This window comes from Cimex lectularius, unplaced genomic scaffold (assembly GCF_000648675.2).
Source record: "Cimex lectularius strain Harlan isolate CLEC.00 unplaced genomic scaffold, Clec_2.1 scaffold113, whole genome shotgun sequence".
Classification (NCBI taxonomy): domain Eukaryota; kingdom Metazoa; phylum Arthropoda; class Insecta; order Hemiptera; family Cimicidae; genus Cimex; species Cimex lectularius.
In genome coordinates, this window is record NW_019392858.1 from 329,832 (window position 1) to 349,112 (window position 19,281).

At 31.4% G+C, this 19,281-nt stretch overlaps 2 protein-coding genes across 2 annotated transcripts in view; one reads left to right on the forward strand and one right to left on the reverse strand.

The window, feature by feature from the left end:
* The window catches only part of LOC106669491, a 230,460-nt gene that overhangs the window by 126,234 nt on the left and 84,945 nt on the right, over positions 1-19,281 (reverse strand). The gene's annotated exons all lie outside the window — the stretch shown is intronic.
* The window catches only part of LOC106669492, a 35,972-nt gene continuing 31,742 nt past the window's right edge, over positions 15,052-19,281 (forward strand). Inside the window, exon 1 of the mRNA XM_014399014.2 lies at positions 15,052-15,197. The gene's annotated coding sequence lies outside the window, so the exon portion shown is untranslated. The remainder of the gene's footprint in view (positions 15,198-19,281) is intronic.

Genomic DNA, 19,281 nt, shown 5'->3' on the forward strand with positions numbered 1-19,281 from the left:
GAAATTAGTGAATTTAATGATTTAAAATGAAGTATACTTCACTAAAGCTCTCCGTGGCCATTTCATTTGTCGTCGAGAATTCAATCCGATTACACGACATTTGAAAAATGGCAAAAAGAAGGGAAAGCTCATAAGGTGGGTTTGAGATGGGAAGTTGATGTCCGAGTGGATCGAGGTCACGATAGCTCAAGTGGTAGAGCAGCGGCGTATCTAGCCGAAGATCATGGGTTCGAATCCCGCTCGGGTCATTAACTTTTTTTCATCTCAACTAAAAATCTTAATTAAATGTAATAAGTAGTTACACTGTCGTTCTAATGTGTATTTACGTGATTTACATGAATTCAGAAATATTCATTTCTTTATTTCAATATTTATTATTGCCGTTTAAGTAGGGAAACCATTCATAATAGCAATAGTTTATATCTTGGAATTAAAATTAAAAGTGATAGTAAGTGTGAACAAGTGAGGCAAATAGAAAAGAATAGGAATGTAGAGATAGAAAGAGACAGGTTGAGTGCTGAAATTAAAAAAAAAGGAGGAGAAGAAGAAGAAGGAGAAGGGGAAGAGAAGGAGAGAGAGAGAGAGAGAGAGAGAGAGAGAGAGAGAGAGAGGGAGTGAGAGAGAGGGTGAATCGTAAATACAATCAGAAAGTCCAGTAGAAATAGCGAAAATAAAACAAAGATAGGAGTATAGAGGTAAAGAGAGATAAGTTAAATAAGTAACAAGCAAAAGAGAAAGAGAGAGAGTGAGATAGAGGGAGACAGACAGTCAGGCAAGTGAAAGAGAAATGGATAAAAAAACAGATAAGAATATAGTCTTAGAGAAAAGTGTATAAAAAAAGCAAAAGAAACAGAGATGAAGGAAGTAAAAAAAGAAAAAACATAAATAACGTGAAAAGGTTAAAGAGAGAATTGTATATAATTGGGAAACTGTCCGAAAAGGCACATAAATACATATATTGAAATAAAAACATAATGTGAGGTATGGGCACATATGCGTGTATAGATGTACAAGTTGTATTTAAAAATATTTCTAAATAAATAAAACCACAGAGACTGGCAGACCTGTTCATACGTTTATTTATTACATAATGAGTAGTAGATTAAGTATGTTTAAAAGAATAAACTATGTATGTCTAAGAAGTTGGGGTTTCTTCATAAAGAAAAGTAGATTGTCGCTTTATGATGCTTATTTCCCTTTATTTTCTCCTTTTTTGGATTATAAGCACTTTATCTGAGGGGGTTCAAATGGGTTAGAACTGATGGAGATTAATGTGGCAGAATTAGCAAGCAGCGGAATTTTAGCCAATTTTCCACCAAATGAAATATTGTAAGTTATAAATGAATAATTTTAGTCCCAATGTAAAATGTAATGTGTGGTGATTAGTGACCGTTAATCGATAATTATCCGAAAATCGTGAGATAAAGAAAATGTTTTTCTGAAACCTACATCTCACACCAGACCGCATCTCACGATTTCCGAATAATTAAGTAAAATGTAATGAAGAAGATCTAGATCCGACTCTCCTCGTTACAACGAACCTTGCACGTCTCCAAGCCGCAAGTAAAACACTTTTGGCCGCATCACGAACGCAATAAAAGACTGTGCTGGCATGAATGTCAAGTCTAAATATAATCTTTACAACAAGACGCTAGATGCTTAAAACTTTGTTTGGTACCGTAACTGGAGCAATTGAAGTTTTTGTTATCAAGAAAAAATTTTAAAATAAATTCACTAATTTCGTGATCCGCTTGACCAATTAAATCATTACAATTAATTAAGGTTTTTAGTTGAGATGAAAAAAAGTTAATAGCACGAGCGGGATTCGAACCCACGATCTTCGGCTAGATACGCCGCTGCTCTACCACTTGAGCTCAAGTGGAAGAGCAGCGGCGTATTTAGCCGAAGATCGTGGGTTCGAATCCCGCACGTGCCATTAACTTTTTTTCATCTCAACTAAAAACCTTAATTAATTGTAATGATTTAAAATAAATCTTAGAAACGTTACTTTTAGAAGACCAGTTCAAAAGGCAACCGTACTTTGCTGGCATCTTTGTATCACTTGAAGGACTGACATTTCTGAAGAATACTTTCGATTCTGTACGATACACTTTGACATCACGTATCGTAAATGCCGATCTATAGTATGGCATGCCTCTCGTGCTTGTCACATATACGAGTTTTTCCCCTTACGAATTATTATTATTTATTGAAAATTCGGAGTTTATAAATAATGAATATGTGAAAGAATTATAACGTTGTCTGATATATCGACGGCTAATGGGGCGTAAAGTGCTTTAGGGTAACACGATATGTTTGGTTTATGCACGGAAGCTTTTTTTTTTTTTTTTTGTACATCCTAGTTGCTTGAACTTTCTCAATGTTTAAATTATTACTCTAGTGTAAAAATGTAAATTAGAACATTCAAAGAATATTTAGTTTTGCAACCTAGCACGTATCATTTCAAGTATAATTACTGCTAAAATAAAATCAAGTGCAGTGTACGGAATATTCACGAAGCTTCATTTGAACGCAAATTACAAGTCGTTAAAAATACAGTCACGCATTCGTAAATCGTAAACAATTATGACAAGATTTTAAATTAAAACCATAAAAACAAACAACAGTTTCAAATATGGTTATTGCATTTTACTGAAAAGCGATTTATATGATAAACTTATTAACAGCATTTTTTAAAATGTATTCTTTATGAAAGGTATAAAGAAGTTAATTGTTAATCAACGACTGTTGTTAAGATAGACGCTTTTATAAATACAGATTCAATAAAATATTTCATATGGGTGATCGGTTGAATAACAGAACTGTACTGTAATAAAGTTGTCCTTTCACAAAAATTGATTTCTGGCACTGAAATGAAGACACTTGAACATTCGAATTTGAAAGAAAGTTACCGTTTTCGGATCTGTTATAATCAAATGACATTTTTAATTTCTTTTTACGACCAATGTTGGACATACAAACCAGAAATAACATTTCGTTTAATAATTCTCCATCGTAACTTTATATCGGGTTGGGTAATTAAAAAATGAACATTATTTCATGATCAACTTTCATCATACTCAGAAAATTTATTAACTATCAATTAAATTAGGTTTTATCAAAAAAAGAAGGTAAATGATTTGTGTGTGTCTATGAGTGTGTATTTATTTATATGATAAACCACATTTTGAAAAAAAATTATTCTTTAATATATAAATATATATTTACATTCATACACAATATACATATATATGAATCCAATATGTTTCGAACAATTTCTACAGTTGATTGAAAATATAATTTTACTTGTTCAGAAATCGTGAGATGCGATCTGGTATGATGTAGGTTTCAGAAAAACATTTAGAAAAACATTCAGAAAGAAAATGGTTTTCTGAAACCTACATCACACCAGACCGAATCTCACGATTTCTGAACAATTATCGATTAACGGTCACTAATCACCAAACATATAATTTTACTTTTTCCATCCCACAAAAAAAAAATGTTTTTGTTTAAATATTTTTGTCTTGCCTTTTTAAGTCATATTAACGGTATAATGTAACGTTTTGCCCTTCGGATATGTTGGACGAATATTACAAATTTTGAATGTCACCAACAAACTTTATGTTTATCCATTCAGTCGAATAATGACCATTGTCAGATTAAATAAACAATACCCCTTATATCTGACTGAATTATATTTATGCTGTAAATGATTATTGTTATTTATTTAATTTGTTAAATTCATTTATTTAAATTATAATTTTTTCTTAAAGGAATTTAATTCCACTCAAGCTTGGAACAATTTCATCAATGTCAAAAACGATCTTTGACATAGTAACTTTGCATTGATCGTAAAATATTTTTTTATGCTTTAATCTCTGTAATATTGCCTCAAACAATGTAGATAATAAACATTTCTTTTTTCAAAACATTAATCAGTGTAACTAATAAAAACATTGATCAATTTATATAATAAAATTTCATTTTGATTTTTAATGTACTTTGAATTGCTCAATGTAAATAATAATAAAAATTCAAAACCTAACAACTTTATATACATATTTTAGAATAACATTATTTCGACCTAGGAATATGGTGCTGTATCACCAAAATTTTGGGTTATCGTCCGACCAACAAGTTTCTTGTCAATTTAGAGTCATTAGTATAGTCATTGAATTTTTAGACAATTGAAGAACAACGGATTCTTATCGAATACCTCCAAATAGTAGAATGTTTGCTTAAATCCACCCTAGATTAACTTTATTTGCGACAAACAGTCCATACACACTTAGACACTCACGCAAAGAAGTATTTTCTTACACAACAGTAAAGCCAAACAGTAAAGGACAATAAAGATTGAAAAGGCTCAGGATACCTAACTAGATATTATTTCAGATATTAAATTTATAATTATAATATTACATATTTATATATAATAATGACAGATCTTAAATTTAGAGAATTTATTAGTGTTTTTTGCAAGGTTATGACAAACTGATATCCTTCCTCTCAAACATCTCTAGTTTAAAGGGTGCAAAACGTCGCGACTAATAAGTTTCCAGCATAACCGGTGTTATGCCGAGCTATCTCTCGAGTGGGAATACCGTGGAATATTTTCAATTAAAGTTTAAATTGGTCGTCGAACGCCGACTTCCTGAGCGTTCTTTGTCTTCCGCTTAAAACTTCTTGTCTAAACTTAACAAACCATCTCTGGTACACTCGCTCACTGGCGGAATCTACGCCCTACACCGCTCAGAGTTTTCATTATGCTAGACTAGAAGTTTTCCCTTTCCGAAAATAGAATATGATTAAGAAGGGAATATAGACTTTTGAAGAGTAAGAAATGAAACTTGTCAACACTGAAACGAAAGTGCTTACAATAAACATAATTTAAAAAGGATGTGAGTAAGCAGCTAAAGAAATCCCGCATATGAGTTTGATATATTTCTTATTATTTACAAAATGAATAAAGATAGCATGAAGTATATATTATTTTCTCTTCGTCTCTAAACAATTTTCCCTTAGTGTTTTCTTCGTTTTGGAATTTTGAAGGACCGGCAAGTAAGACGGTTCAATCTATGAAAGTGGTTCTTATAAAGGATGGTTCATGAATAATTTTATTATAAAATTACTTCTGCCGCTGTTTACCTACCGTTGAAACCCAATTTTTTCCAGGCCAGAACTGTTTAAAGTGTAATTCGTTTCAATTCAAAATCGCTTATGGATATAAAAAAAAGAAACACTTTTTTTTATCGAAAGTGAAATAAACCGACTAGATCCGAAACGATAGTAACTCTGTAATAATGCAGTTTCGGTCAAAAACGCTTAAAAAACCCTACAATAAATCGTGCTCCGGTTAAAAAATAAATTCATTTTTCAAACCAAACACAAAGGGGTTCATTTACATTTAGGGTAATTATGTAAATTCGGTGGTATGTCTGAAACAACCGATACTAGAACGCGTCCGTTCAATATAAAAGCGAAAAGTTTACCTAAACTGAAAATTCCAATTAGATCGTATAAATTATCTACTCAAGTATAAAAATTTTCAGTTTAAAAAACCTTCCGAATGGTACCAAATATTACAATAAAATCCGTAGAACTGCTAAAACCAAATATTATAATTTTTCAAACTACTGTGAAATTTTCTAATAACAACGTGTATTTCTTTAAAAATTATTTAGTCATGTAAACTACGTATTAATAATGCATATAACAAAAATATTGAGAACATAAAATATTTCTCATCAGATGTTAAAAAACATTCAAAAATTTTTCTACAAGTGTTTTGTAGGTTTATGGCTGTCAGAAAGGCAGTATATTTTTAATTTACATTTCACACTAAATTTTTCTTCATTCTTTGAAAGTTTTCTCCAGTCAGGGTAATTACTAAATCTTGCAAACCTACTTATTACCTTAGCCCCTACAAATCAAGCATCTTGGAAAGATCCTTAATAAGCTACTTTTAATACGGCACCAAAATTAAATATCAACAGGGAAAATATCATTTTCTCAAAAATAGTACATGCTACCTCACCAGCGCAGAAGCAGCTCCAGGTACCCGGTATACTTCTAGACATAGATTATGAACTTTGGACAAGGTATTTTGTATGTTGGCTGCTGTATATGTAAACGAGCATTCTACCCTCAACCGCTTCCTTAAATTGTATCTCTCAGATCACGATTTTCAAATCACCCAAAGATTCCCTCTTTTTCCTCCATTTATCCGAGCAGGTGTATCACAGGAGAGCACACTTACACCTCTGCGATATAGAATTTATTAGCTGATTTACCCATCCACCTACAAACAACTTTTTAACGATTTAGTGATAGCAATGAGTAATCAATAAAACTCTTAATACTTAAAATCTCCTGACCCTTGAGCCCTGACATCCGCAGCGGAGAATTCAGACCAACCAACAAAAACCCAGACATGCAGTCTTTTAACATTTTTAAACAATATCCTTATCCGAAATACGAACCAAAGATGATCTCGGACCTTACAAAGACAATTAAATGACATGGAACTCCCACTCTCGACTGAAGCGTACAGACAGCAGCCGCAGATATAAAATGTTGAAAAGACAAAAAGACATGTCATACCATATGAAGATTTTCTGTCCTGTTTTCAAAGACCTCTGCATAAATAAACCAGATTTCGTCTTGTAATTCCGCAATAGACATCTAAGATTGAAGGTAAAAGTACAAGCATATATTGTAGATAATCCTTTCCATAACAACTAGTCATTTTAGTCTCTTAATGTTTATTGCAATTTTTAGAAGGGTTTCTGAGATTTTAAGCATTCCATATCAGATAAGTTGTGTAAAGTGTTTCATATTTTTGCCCTTTTTTAAAGAAATTTTATTTGGTGCTATTTATACAAAAAATATCCTCTCTACTGTCCGTTTAGCTTTTGTGGAAGGTTAGGGGATTTCCTAGCTGAAGAAGGGCGGGTACTAAAGAATTCAATCGAACTTTTTGAAACGAGATTGAACGAGTTCTTTTAGAAAAGGAAGATCAAGGTCTTATGCAGTGTTTGATTATAAAAGTAGAATGGAGGCATTGGAGATGCGAAGTACTTTTGAGTGAAATGTTTGAATTCGGTTTAGGTCAGATTGCATAGATAGAATACGGTTTGTGGTATTATTTGTGAGTTTCATCTTACTCTTTCTCGGAGATCATATTCATGGGAGGTTTTTTTTGTAATTTTCTCTAACTGTATAAAAAGAACCTTACCTATTCCTTTTAAATTTTCCTTCCTCCTAGTCCAATTTCGTAAATTTTCTGCTCAATTTGGAACGATTTTAGCAGGTATATAAAAAAAAAGAAGTATTTCAAAGTGCTCGGTTTTTTATTTATTTATTTTTCTTAATGTATTTATGCCTGCCCTATTTTTTTTCACTTGGATAGAACCAAAATAGTTTTTATGCATTTTTCTTGTTTTCATTATGAATTAGTTTTCTTATAAAAAATTACAGTCTTTCTATCTCCTCCTTTTTTACGCTGAAGAAGTTCTTTTCTTTCCCCTTCCTTAAATATTTATAACTTTTACGTTTCCCCAGATTATTATTCATATACCTGAATTACACAATTATTATTCTGTAATTAACGATTTAATTGCTTAATGATACTAACAGGATATATATTACGGTTTCGGAAATATATTTGACAGTGAGGTTTTACGATGTGCTACCATTTTCTCTAGACTTTTCTGTTTTTCTTGATAAAATGGTATCTGCTGGCTCTTTCATTTTTTCATTGAACGACGGTTTTTATAGTTGTCTCTTTAACGATTAATTTATTGCATGAAAAGTAGAATTTGATTCCTTTCTTCTTTCGGCTTTGGAAGTAGGTATTTCATTTTCATTTATTAAATCCATTATGTTTAGTGGTCTAATTGACCAAATTACTTATTTCAATTAATTATTATTTTTATGTAAGGTCTTGTTGAGTTGAAAAAGCTAGGGTCTGTAGCGTGATTCGAACCCACGACCATCGGCTAATACGCCGCTGCTCTAACCACTCACGATACCTCATGTGGTGATAGCTTTTTCATCTCAACCAAGTCCTTACATAAAAAGTATAATTAATTGAAATTTTAATTTTGTTGGAAAAAAAATTAAAATAAATATAACTATAAATCCTATAATTTCTAAAGAATAATTTATGGAGTAAATGGACACTTGATTCCAGAAATGAATATTTAGTTATAGAAATCTTATTCCTAAAACCCGTCTCATTTCTAAATGATGGCTAAATTTTAAGCTAATTACAAATTTATTTTAATTGTACTATAAATATAATGTAATATAATTCAATGAACTCAGGCTATTTTTGTGCAAGTAAGTCAGCCTAATCCCTGAAATAAATGTTTAGTTATAGAAATCCTTCCTATAATATATTTCATTTTTAAATCTTTGCTTAATTTTAGGCAATAGCAAATATAATCCATATATTTTAATATAATATAATACAATGACCTCTGGAACATAAATCTATTGTCTAATTAATGCTGTAAATTGTATAAACTGTATTTTTTAAGAAAAAATTATTATTACAACATTATCATAATAACTATTATTATATATACTTTTATCGAATACCATTATTTAATAGTCTTCGCCTTTGTTTCTTTACCCTTTTGATGTATTTTTTGTAATTTCAGTGTTGTTTTTGATGAATTATTTTTGATAATGTTTTAGTTTCGATGGAATATCCTGGATGTATGGTTTAAGGACATGTTTTTTAGTGGTTGAGTGTTGAAAAAGATTCGGAACAGATTATTAGGGTACGAGTAGTAAAACGGTCTGTACAAAGCAAGCGGAAACGATATACTACTAATTCACAGACTACAACAAATCCTGAACCATACTCATAGCCGAGTGAACTTCAGTGAAAACAAAATCTGTCCTGGAATGTGCATACTTGAACTTTAGGAATTCATTCTCAAAAATATGGAGTGGGTTTCGATCCTTGTTGAAGACGAAAGTGAGAGGCCTCGTTGCTTAATTTATAAAAAAAAACAAAAACAAGTTACTTAGCCGAACATTCCTTTCCGATCATCAAAATGAAATGTGAGAAATTTAATATTTTATCTATAAACTGAATTTTTTTTAAATATCAAAGTTTAAAGTTACAACATTTGGTTCGAAATAAACATACTTCTGAAAAATGTTGAATGTGATCATTTGATCTTAAACGAACTGCCCTAGTGTTACATTTACTTATGAATAAATAATTTTTATAGGCTTTAAATCCCTACCAGTGTATAGATTTTATAGATTGATGCAACGATATTTAAAAAAGTTTTACGAATTTATAACAGCAATATAGTAACAAAGGGGAAACATTTTTTTTTATTTCCCGCATTTCATTACTGGGTCAGGAAGAGCAGATTAAAGTGATTAACCTTTTTATGGAGAGATCGCAACTTGAAATGTCGAATAGAACAAATAGTTTTGAACTATTTGCCAATTGGAAGTTTCGTTGTCAGCTAGATTGGCTTTTGTTTTTACGCGAGGGTCTACGTGAGTCACGGAGGCACCTGGGAGGGTGAAAGGACTCTGGGATAAATTGCATAAAGGCCGCAATTATACGTCCAGTGATTCGGTTCCCCTCCAAGAAGGATTCAGTTACACTCCCAAGGACCCAGCTTCATTCTTCACTCGTCGGCGAGAAGGGAACAACGTGAGTACGATATACACGAAATTCTTACTATCGTGGAAAAAAATTCACAATTGTCTAGGCGAAAATCAGCCGGTCTGTTTTAATATTAGTGTATTGATCCGCTTGGTATTCATTTCCACCGGAAGCCTGACACTACAGCCGTCACGAACTGTTATCTGATATTTTTACGGGCGTGGATCGGTTATGATCGTTAAATTGTGGAACCCTTATCGGTCGTTCTACGATCTGTTGGAAGTTTATCCGAGGTTCGATGGCCACTGATCATCCTGGTCAGCTTATCCTTGCTTCAATAGATGATTACAAAACTGTCAAAAACCTCAAACTTTGAATCTACTAAGTTACGCTACAATTTAAGTAATAAAGCATATTTTTTATAATTATTGCAAATAATAACTCCAAAATACACAAATCGCTAAGTCAGTTCTTGCTATTTCGTTTATATTTTTTAATATACCACCAAAAACACACATACAGAGAGAGAGAGAGAGAGAGAGAGAGAGAGAGAGAGAGAGAGAGAGAGAGAGAAAGAGAGAGAGAGAGAGAGATACAGTGTGATAAAATAAGTGTGGTTATTTTCAGTTAAAGTCCAAGGGACCTGGTTCTTCACAGGCTTGACAACCTTGCTGGATCTGTAAGATAGATTATTACAAAACTGTCAAAAACCTCATACTTTGAATCAGCTAAGTTGCACTACAATTTAAGTAATAAAACATATTTTTTAGTATTATTGTAAATAATAACTGCAAAATATAAAAATCGCTAAGTCACTTTTGGTATCTCGTTTATATTTTTTAATATACCACCAAATAAGCTGGGTTATTCTTAGTTAATCAGTTAATTACAAGGAACTTGGTTCTTCATAGGCCAATGAGGGAAAAATGTATTATCAATCAAACATTGTTTATTTGTTAACTGTTCTACGTGCTCCTTCGTTATTAGGTTCGCCTAGCTTCGCTTCAACGTTTTGTAGGATTCACGCAGTAATTGCAATTTTCAAATATATAACCTATGAAAATAGATAGAATTTGATATAAATCGGGGAAACATTGCTATTTGTGTGGTCAACTAATTCTTCATCCATGTGATTATTCTGGTCCGCTAGTCATGATTTAACCTTTTGTCAGGTTAATTAAGCGCGCTATTCGAAATTCGTTTTTTTTAAACAGAAACTGGAAGGATACATTCAATAATAAGGGAGGGGATACAATAATTTAATAAACCGTGTAAAAATGAATACTTAGACTTAGGTGTGGCAACTAGTTTTTCTACATGAGTTACGATTTTTTTATCTATGAATAGCCTGATCCACATAATCACGCATTACTTGTCACACGGAGCACCGTAGTGACGTTTGTTATATCGAAATTGTAAGGAAATAAAATATTGAATGAACCGTGTAAAAATTAACTTATCAATTATTGTGAATCAACTTTTGGGTTCTTTATTTTTCCTAGTCTGTATGAGGTTTTACTTTTGCCGGGTTGAATATGATATGCAGAATTTCTATATTTATCATGTAAAAAAAAATTTTCATACTAAATTAAATAGTACATTCAATTTTGATAGGTCTACGATTTGTAAACTTGTGTATCTGTAATCATCCTGGTCTGCTTAGAAAGCTTCATCTTTTGATCAAATTGAGTTCCCTATTACAAATAACTACTTTTGCCTAAATGTACTAATTTTTATCTTATACTATTTCCATGGGTCGGCCTTTTCTTTGTTTGTACCTAGAAAAACCGGCTGTGATCATCCTGGTTTGTTATCATTTTGGCATTTTCAGTACGCAATTCGAAATGGCTACTTTTATCGTGTGAAAAAATAAATAAAATCGTATTCATGTATAGTTTTATAATATTCTAATGAACTTGGCACTACATACCAACGTTAGTCGACTTCATTTGTCTGTGGTTATCCTGGTTCACCTAACCACCATTTTTAATTTTGCCAGGTTGAATACATTCGAAATTGCTACTTCGAGCTTTTAGAAACTGTCAAGTAAGAAAAGAATACAGTTGATAAACCGTGAAAAATTAGCATTAGGTACTTAGGTTGGGTTGGGTTAACTTTTGAATTCCTGATTTGTTCTTAGTCTGTCCGGAAAATTACGATCTTTATGTTGAAACAGTAACAAAACATGTTTTCGTGTACTTTGTATAAGTATATTGTAAACTAAGGAAAACATTAACATAAAATTTTGATAGATCTGAGGATTTACCTGTCAATCAAGTTTTATATTTTCATCAAGATTAGTACGCAATAGAACTATTAAAAGTTACCTTTGTCTGAAAATTGCTAATCTTTATCTTTTATATTTTGGTGAATCGACTTTTTTTTTCTTTTTTTTTAAATTAAATTTGTTCCCAGGCAAACTGTCTGTGAACACCCTTATTATTTTGATATGCTGAGTACACTATTCGAAATTGCTACGCTTATTATGTAAAGAGGGAAAACTTCGTTTCCATGTATATTATTCACAGAATATCCTAATGGACCTAACAAAAACTTTTCACTTTACTGTAGTCAACTAGTTTTTCATTCGTTTTCAAAAGGTCTGCCTAACTACGTATTTTATTTGTATCAGGTTGAGTACAATATTCGAAATAGCTGCGTCTGTCATTTAGCAACGGACAGGAAATAAAATAGTACATAAAGCTGAAGTGATAAACGGTGCAAAAATTACCTTTAGGCAATGATGAGTCAATTAATTGTTTTTGATTTTTACCCGATTTGTTTATCTTAGTTCATTCTGGTTCGCCTATTCTCGGTTTATAATTTTCAACCGGGATTTTGCTTTCTTCAGTGGGTCATGGGCGACCTCATTACCGGCTAGTTTCTTACCAACACACAACGAAATTAGGCGGACCGGGATGACCGGGGACAAACGAACCTTGGGGACGAGCTAAACTATTAAATTAATTAATTCCAAAACTGTGCATGGAATATAATATATTGAATGGTCGGTCAAATTCAAGATATGTTTGAAACAATTATTCTTCTTACCGAGTTAATCTTTGAGGTTCGAAGATTTGTTTAAACAAGAAGAAGTGCGTTTTTCTCTTCATCAAAAATAAATTCCTTTTTAAAATTAACGATATTTTTTTGGTTCCTATCTAGTTTAAAACGTTTCTTATTTCGTTGGCCTTGATATTCAACAGGTAACGTCAATAGGTACCCGGTTTTTACTTAATTTGATTAGATTTCCGTATGTTTTCAATATTTTAGACAAAATTAGTAAGTTTAAGTTAACCGGAAATGGATGGACCCATGTTGCTCCAAGAATAAATCTCTTAGCCAAATAAAACGGAAGACTAGACGTCTTTTCACTGAGTAATCACATAAATATTCCTGTAGCGTTTTGAAAACGTGTACCCTTGTTAATTTATTATTTGGTTTTGTCTCGATGAATAAACTGAGAAAGGAACATCCCATTTTTTGTCGATTTGACGGAAAACATTGTCCGTATTGACATTTGAGAAAAGCGTATCGGTTCACATTCGACAATGAAACAGAAAATATGAGACTTGGGTGCCCAAGTTGGCCCTAACTCCACCTAACAATATGATCCGTTCGGTGATAATTGAGACAAATTAGCAGACGTAAATAACAACAGGTGGTAATTTGCGTTGCTGGTTAATAGCTCCCACTCCCCTGCGTTTACACACCCATTGATCCATTTAAAATATCAAATCCAAACAGAATATACACAATAGATAGCAAAAAATGAAAAATCCATTAACAATATACGACAGGAAGATAAAAATAATAATGTTTAATCGATTTGACATTCTACTTTCATGTATGCAATTTAATTTTTGTTAAAAAGCACGACAGTAATATTAAATGTTAACGAAATTATTCTTTAGCGCAATCATACCAAAATGGACAATTTTATTACTTTACCTTTGTTTTTGTTTTAATTTAACGGCTGGCAAACTAAATTGGTCAACCTCCGCCCTGTGTTCTTTTCCTGTTTTTCTCGTGTTTTACTTCTTCTAATTCCTTTTATTGTTTCTTCAGTCAATTTTATATTGTTATATGGTGTAACGGTAACCTTTTCTTCATCCTATTTCTAATCTCTCATTACCTCAAGGCCTCGTCAATTGAGGATAAAATAACACAAATAATGAATAAATAAACAAAAATATAATGAATAAGTACACAATAGCCTGGTAGACCACACAGAGTACTAGATATTCCTCGGAGTAATTGAGGATAAGGCCTTCCNAAATGGGAGGTAGATCAAAATCTGTTATATTATTATTGCATTTATCACCATGTTCAATTTTACATTTTTTAATTTCAAATTTCTCAAATCAATCTAGTTCTCTCCCTTTGTTGAAACTATGTAACACTGTTGTATTTAAATTTGAATTGAAATTATGTTTTGTTTCTTTTAGATGGTCCTTGAATTCCGAAAATTTATTCGACTTAGGCAGTCGTTTTTCGAGTTCTTTTACTCTCGTTTTTATTTCTCTACCGCTTTGACCTATATATTTAATATTACAGTCATTACAATTGAGTTGGTAAACCCCGCTTTTAGTCAAGTTGTCTACCTTGTCTTTAGGTTTTGAAAGGATGTTTTTTATTGACCCCGTACTTCTTGAAAATTAACAAAGATGCTTGTTTGAACTTTTTAGACCTAAAATTGTCCATAATAAACAACCTAATAGAAATAGATGTATATAGAAAACCCACAACTACAGACAGTATGAACGCACGTTCAAATTGAGCGCCATTAAAACCCCAGCCCCTCATTGGAACGTCGCGTTATCAACCTGACGATGAGCTAAAGGGCACGAAATCCGGATTGTTGCAAAACAACTTAATTTGAGTAGGAACCATCTTTTTTAAAAAGGACTTAATGTAAGTTCTTTGTAGTCTCTTATTATGTGCTTTACCGTGATAGGTGATTTTCGTCTTTAGCTCATTCATACCAAAAACTAGCATAACTTACCAAAAAATAGACACTTTTAGTACTTCATGTGTTAAAGTCCATTTTAGTTAATAGAACAGATCAAATATACACAAATCGATTTAATGTCAATAATTTTCAAAGCGAAATTCCATACAATGCTAAACTCATCGTTGTTATTTTTCTAATTGTTAATTTTAAAGATGTTACGATCAATTACCAGTCGCTTGTACTTTCTTAAAAACGAATGAACATTCTATAAAATAATTATAAATCCATCAATTTTTAATTATTTTCTTCAAGCACGAGCGGTTTCAAATAGGGGAAGACTATTTTCTGTGACATCCGTTATTATTTACAACCTATTTCAACGTCCTTTAAAAAACAGGAAACTCGCTGTTCCCCACTCCTGGTATTTTACAAACTGATTCCTGTTTTTTTTTCTTTTTAATCCGCACCGGTCGTCATGGCACGATTCAAACCCGAGCCAGTAGTGCGAAACGCAGCATATATTTACACAGTGCTTCAGTTCCGTTGTGAATCTGTGTCAGTCGATGCATTTCCGTCAAATCTGTCCGAATATAATTTGAGGTAAAGATCCTAGTTTTATGTTTATCATATCCTCACAGATAAGTCTCAATTCTAAAGAATCGTAAAAAAACGAAACAACGACTGTAATTTTGCTTTGAAAAAATTAACTCCTAACATAAATATATAAATAGTTAAAAAGCTTTTTTCAACAAATTTCTCTTTCTATATAAGATTAAAAAATACCAAAAATAAACCAATATTATTTCTTTTATTTATCTTTTCATAAAAGGAAGACTATTAATTTTGATTGCATTCCGCATCATCGTTTACAACAAAGAAGAAATAAATATTGATTCGATATCCATTACCGAATGAAATAAATGATAAATGCCAGCCTTGAGATTAAATCAGTGCAAATCTAATAAACATCAATATAAAATGTAAGCAATAAGGAAATAAAGTTTTCATTATTACATTGTTTCTCAATAATAATTAATTAAAATTGATATATAAATGTGATCATAAATATGTTATTAATCTCTCGACATGAAATGGTATAAAATTTCAATTAAATGATACTACAAGGATACTTAACTTGGGTAAATGAAGATATAATTGTAATTCACCTCATTTTAACAAACATAATTAAATTAGAATGGGTTTGTCGTGTTATGAACTATTAGATTATTGATATAAAGTAATAACAATTAAATTTATATTTCGTATATAAACTGATAATAAAACAAGATTGAAAATAGTTGAGTAATAGTGTGTCTATTTCAACAAAATTTCTCAACACCAAAAAATCAATAAAAAATGGAGAAAAGGAGTGTAGCAATAGTTTTCGTAGTCGGTTGTGAAATATTACAATGAAAAATTGACAACCGGTGTTAAAATTTTGGCTGAAAAAACAAAACAGTCGAAAAACGATTTTGAATTAAAAAAATTCAGAAAATTTAAGTTTTCAAAAACTTAACGCAAGAAATTTTGACTGAAGAAATCAAACACTCCACAAAGATTTTGAATACTGTTTTCAGAAAATTTTGATTAGTTGCCTAAAAAACTTAACGCATCTATTCTGCATAAATTAGTGATAAAATTACCTATTCTCTGGAATATAAACTTGACTTTTTGAATAATGTACAATTTTGTTTCAACAAATATTAACGAAAGAAAGTAAAATAACAGCATCTGCGTTACGGCATTGGTTATGTATAGATAAATTCGTATAATTTGTTACAACGAGTTTTAATGACAAAATTGATCCAGTCGGCTTAAGATTGACTGATTAAAGTAATTAAGCCACTTAACTAATTCAATTAATTAAACAAGAACAACAAAACCAAGTGGTGCATGGAATAAAGAGTAGGAATAAAATCAATTTGAAATTACCGACAGTTATAACATTAATTTCATAGTAGGTAAAAACAATTAAAAATCAAAAACTGTACATGTTTATTGAAATTGAATTTTACATACCATTCATTACACTATGGTGTATATAGAGGTTCAAAAAAAATTTTCGAATTCGATAGTACAAAGTGTCAATTATAATTTATGATCCACTCTAACATATTAAATAAAGAAACTGCACAATAAAACAGTTGTAATAATTGCTATTAGTTATTACTACAAATACGGGAAGTCTGGGAATATGGGATCACCGATTTTCATGAAAATAATTTGGTGATACGTTTTTCATTTTCAGATGATACATTGAAAACATTTTCAGATTTAATAGGTCATTCGATTTGGTTTTTAAAAAAATAAGAACATAATCTGCAGGATCGTATTAACTAAAAACATCAGAGGCACTTGAATTTTTCTTTAACTTTTTTTCCTTTTCCAAAAAAATTGAAGTTAGGGGTTTTGGGGGATTTTGGAACAACAATATCAATTTTGTTTCTTGCTTTAAAAAAAATTAGCGTACTTAACTACGTCGGCAGGTCACTAGGTCAAAATTATGTTAGGCATCTAACCATCGAGCTATAAAAATACATAATTTGGAAAGAAGGTAGGTAGCAAAGTAGGATTTTTAACAGGAAACGAAGTTAATATTCGTTTTTGCACCTTCAAAAAGTTTTATTTACAATTGTTGGGAAAACCAAGAATTTTTTTTTTCAAAATGCTCGTTCGCCTTCTGCCAACCATTTTGACTTTAAATCTCAGAAATGATAACTCCGAAACGCTCCACCGATCTACCGGAATCTTTACATGGATTTAGAATCTTTTCAACAACATAAAATGGCAAAAACCACGTCTTCTTACGTGCATTAAAACTGGAGAAATGTAATAAAAGTTGAGCAGATATTTTATCATCCCTATTTTTCTCTCTTTTATGGAAATAATAAACGAACGTTGTTGACACAGCCTGAAGAAACTTTCCATCTGTCATCAAATTGTTATCTAGTGAGCTAATTGCAAATAAGCTCAAATTTGAACATGAGGGTGTGAAACAGACCGGAAATCGTAATTGTTTATTGTTGCAACACGATTTTGCACAACGAAATCTATTTAAAAAATCGAAAAATTAGACAATTGTTACAATAATCGTTTTCCTGTTGTGAAACGACCGTGCGATGAAATAATTACAGCTGCAGCTGAAAATGGGTCTGATGTAGACAAAATAATATTGTTACGAGGATATTTTAACTACGGGATGTATGAACCCTCGGGGCTCGATATTTTTCTTAAAACAAAAGCCCTGTTTTAAGTATGTTGGGTTTGAATGCATGACTGGATTTGAACTCGGGAGCTTAACCTTTACAGTGATGTACGCCGTGTCAACGTCTAAACCGTTGCGGCCACCGACGTCCCGCAAAATAATTATAGAACAGGTCGGAAAATTCTCAAAGAAAGGTAAATTACAAAACGATTGTAATAATAAATTTCAGGTTTTATTTATTATTTATTAGACAGATTTAGACAATTTGGTTTAGAAAAACGCTAGACTTTGTTACAATTACAAAAAAGTAACACGTTATTTCCTTCTCTTGTCAATTCACCATTTTTGAAAATCATTCATTTTTTAGGCATACAAACTGTTATGAAATAAATTAGCACTGATCTTTTTATGATTCTTAAATGTGAGTAGGTACATTTTCTAACGTTAAATGCAATAGAAAAAATGTATAAATTACAATATAAAATATATACCTTTTTTTAATACAAATTTATAATAATCTAAATTAATAAAACAAGCCGTTTTATCAAATAAAAAATTTTTTATTTTGGCAACACGATTTTTGACAATGAAATTAATTTAAAAAAACAAAAAATTGGACAATTGTTGCTATAATCGTCTATCTGTTGTGAAACAACCGTGCAATGAAGTAATTAAAAATGCAGCTTAAAACAGCCAGTGCGGAAAAGTATCCAAGAAACATACATTAAAAAATAATTGTAATTAAAAGTAAAATAATTCTTAGTTCCTGTCATACAGGAGAGCTTAACGTCCAACTAACCATAGGGTGTCGCGGAGGAGGATTCAAACCATTTTACAATATATTTTTCATATCAAAATTTAATAGCCATGTACACATAACCGCTAGCGTGAGAAATACAGGGTGAATTGCTACTCGTGCTACAAACTTCTCCAGTAGATTCTTCACCCTAAAATGAACAAAAAAGTTCATATTGTCCATGGTCCGATTCTNGGACCATGGACAATATGAACTTTTTTGTTCATTTTAGGGTGAAGAATCTACTGGAGAAGTTTGTAGCACGAGTAGCAATTCACCCTGTATAAGTCGGACACTCTAACCACCAGGCCAACGCCGTCCCCTAGCAATTGTGCTAATGCATTTCTGGTTTTATAAATTTATGATTACTAGACAGATTTAGACGAGTACATCGTATGATAGAGCTGAAATCCCATTATAATTCAACATATTTAGAAAATTAAACTGTAAAAAACAAATTCTTCTTTATGCATTTTGCAAGAAGAAGAAATACAATATATACTAACTTTCATTTATTTGTTTGTAAATTGTGCTGTTTAAAAATTTAATATTGTGAAAAATTTACTGTAATAGTTTTAAAATCAGAATGTATTATTTTAAATAGTTACAGGGTTAGTAGTCCTTGATTATTATTTATACAATACGTCTAAGATGTCGCTGAATGAAGCCCTGTCGATAACTTT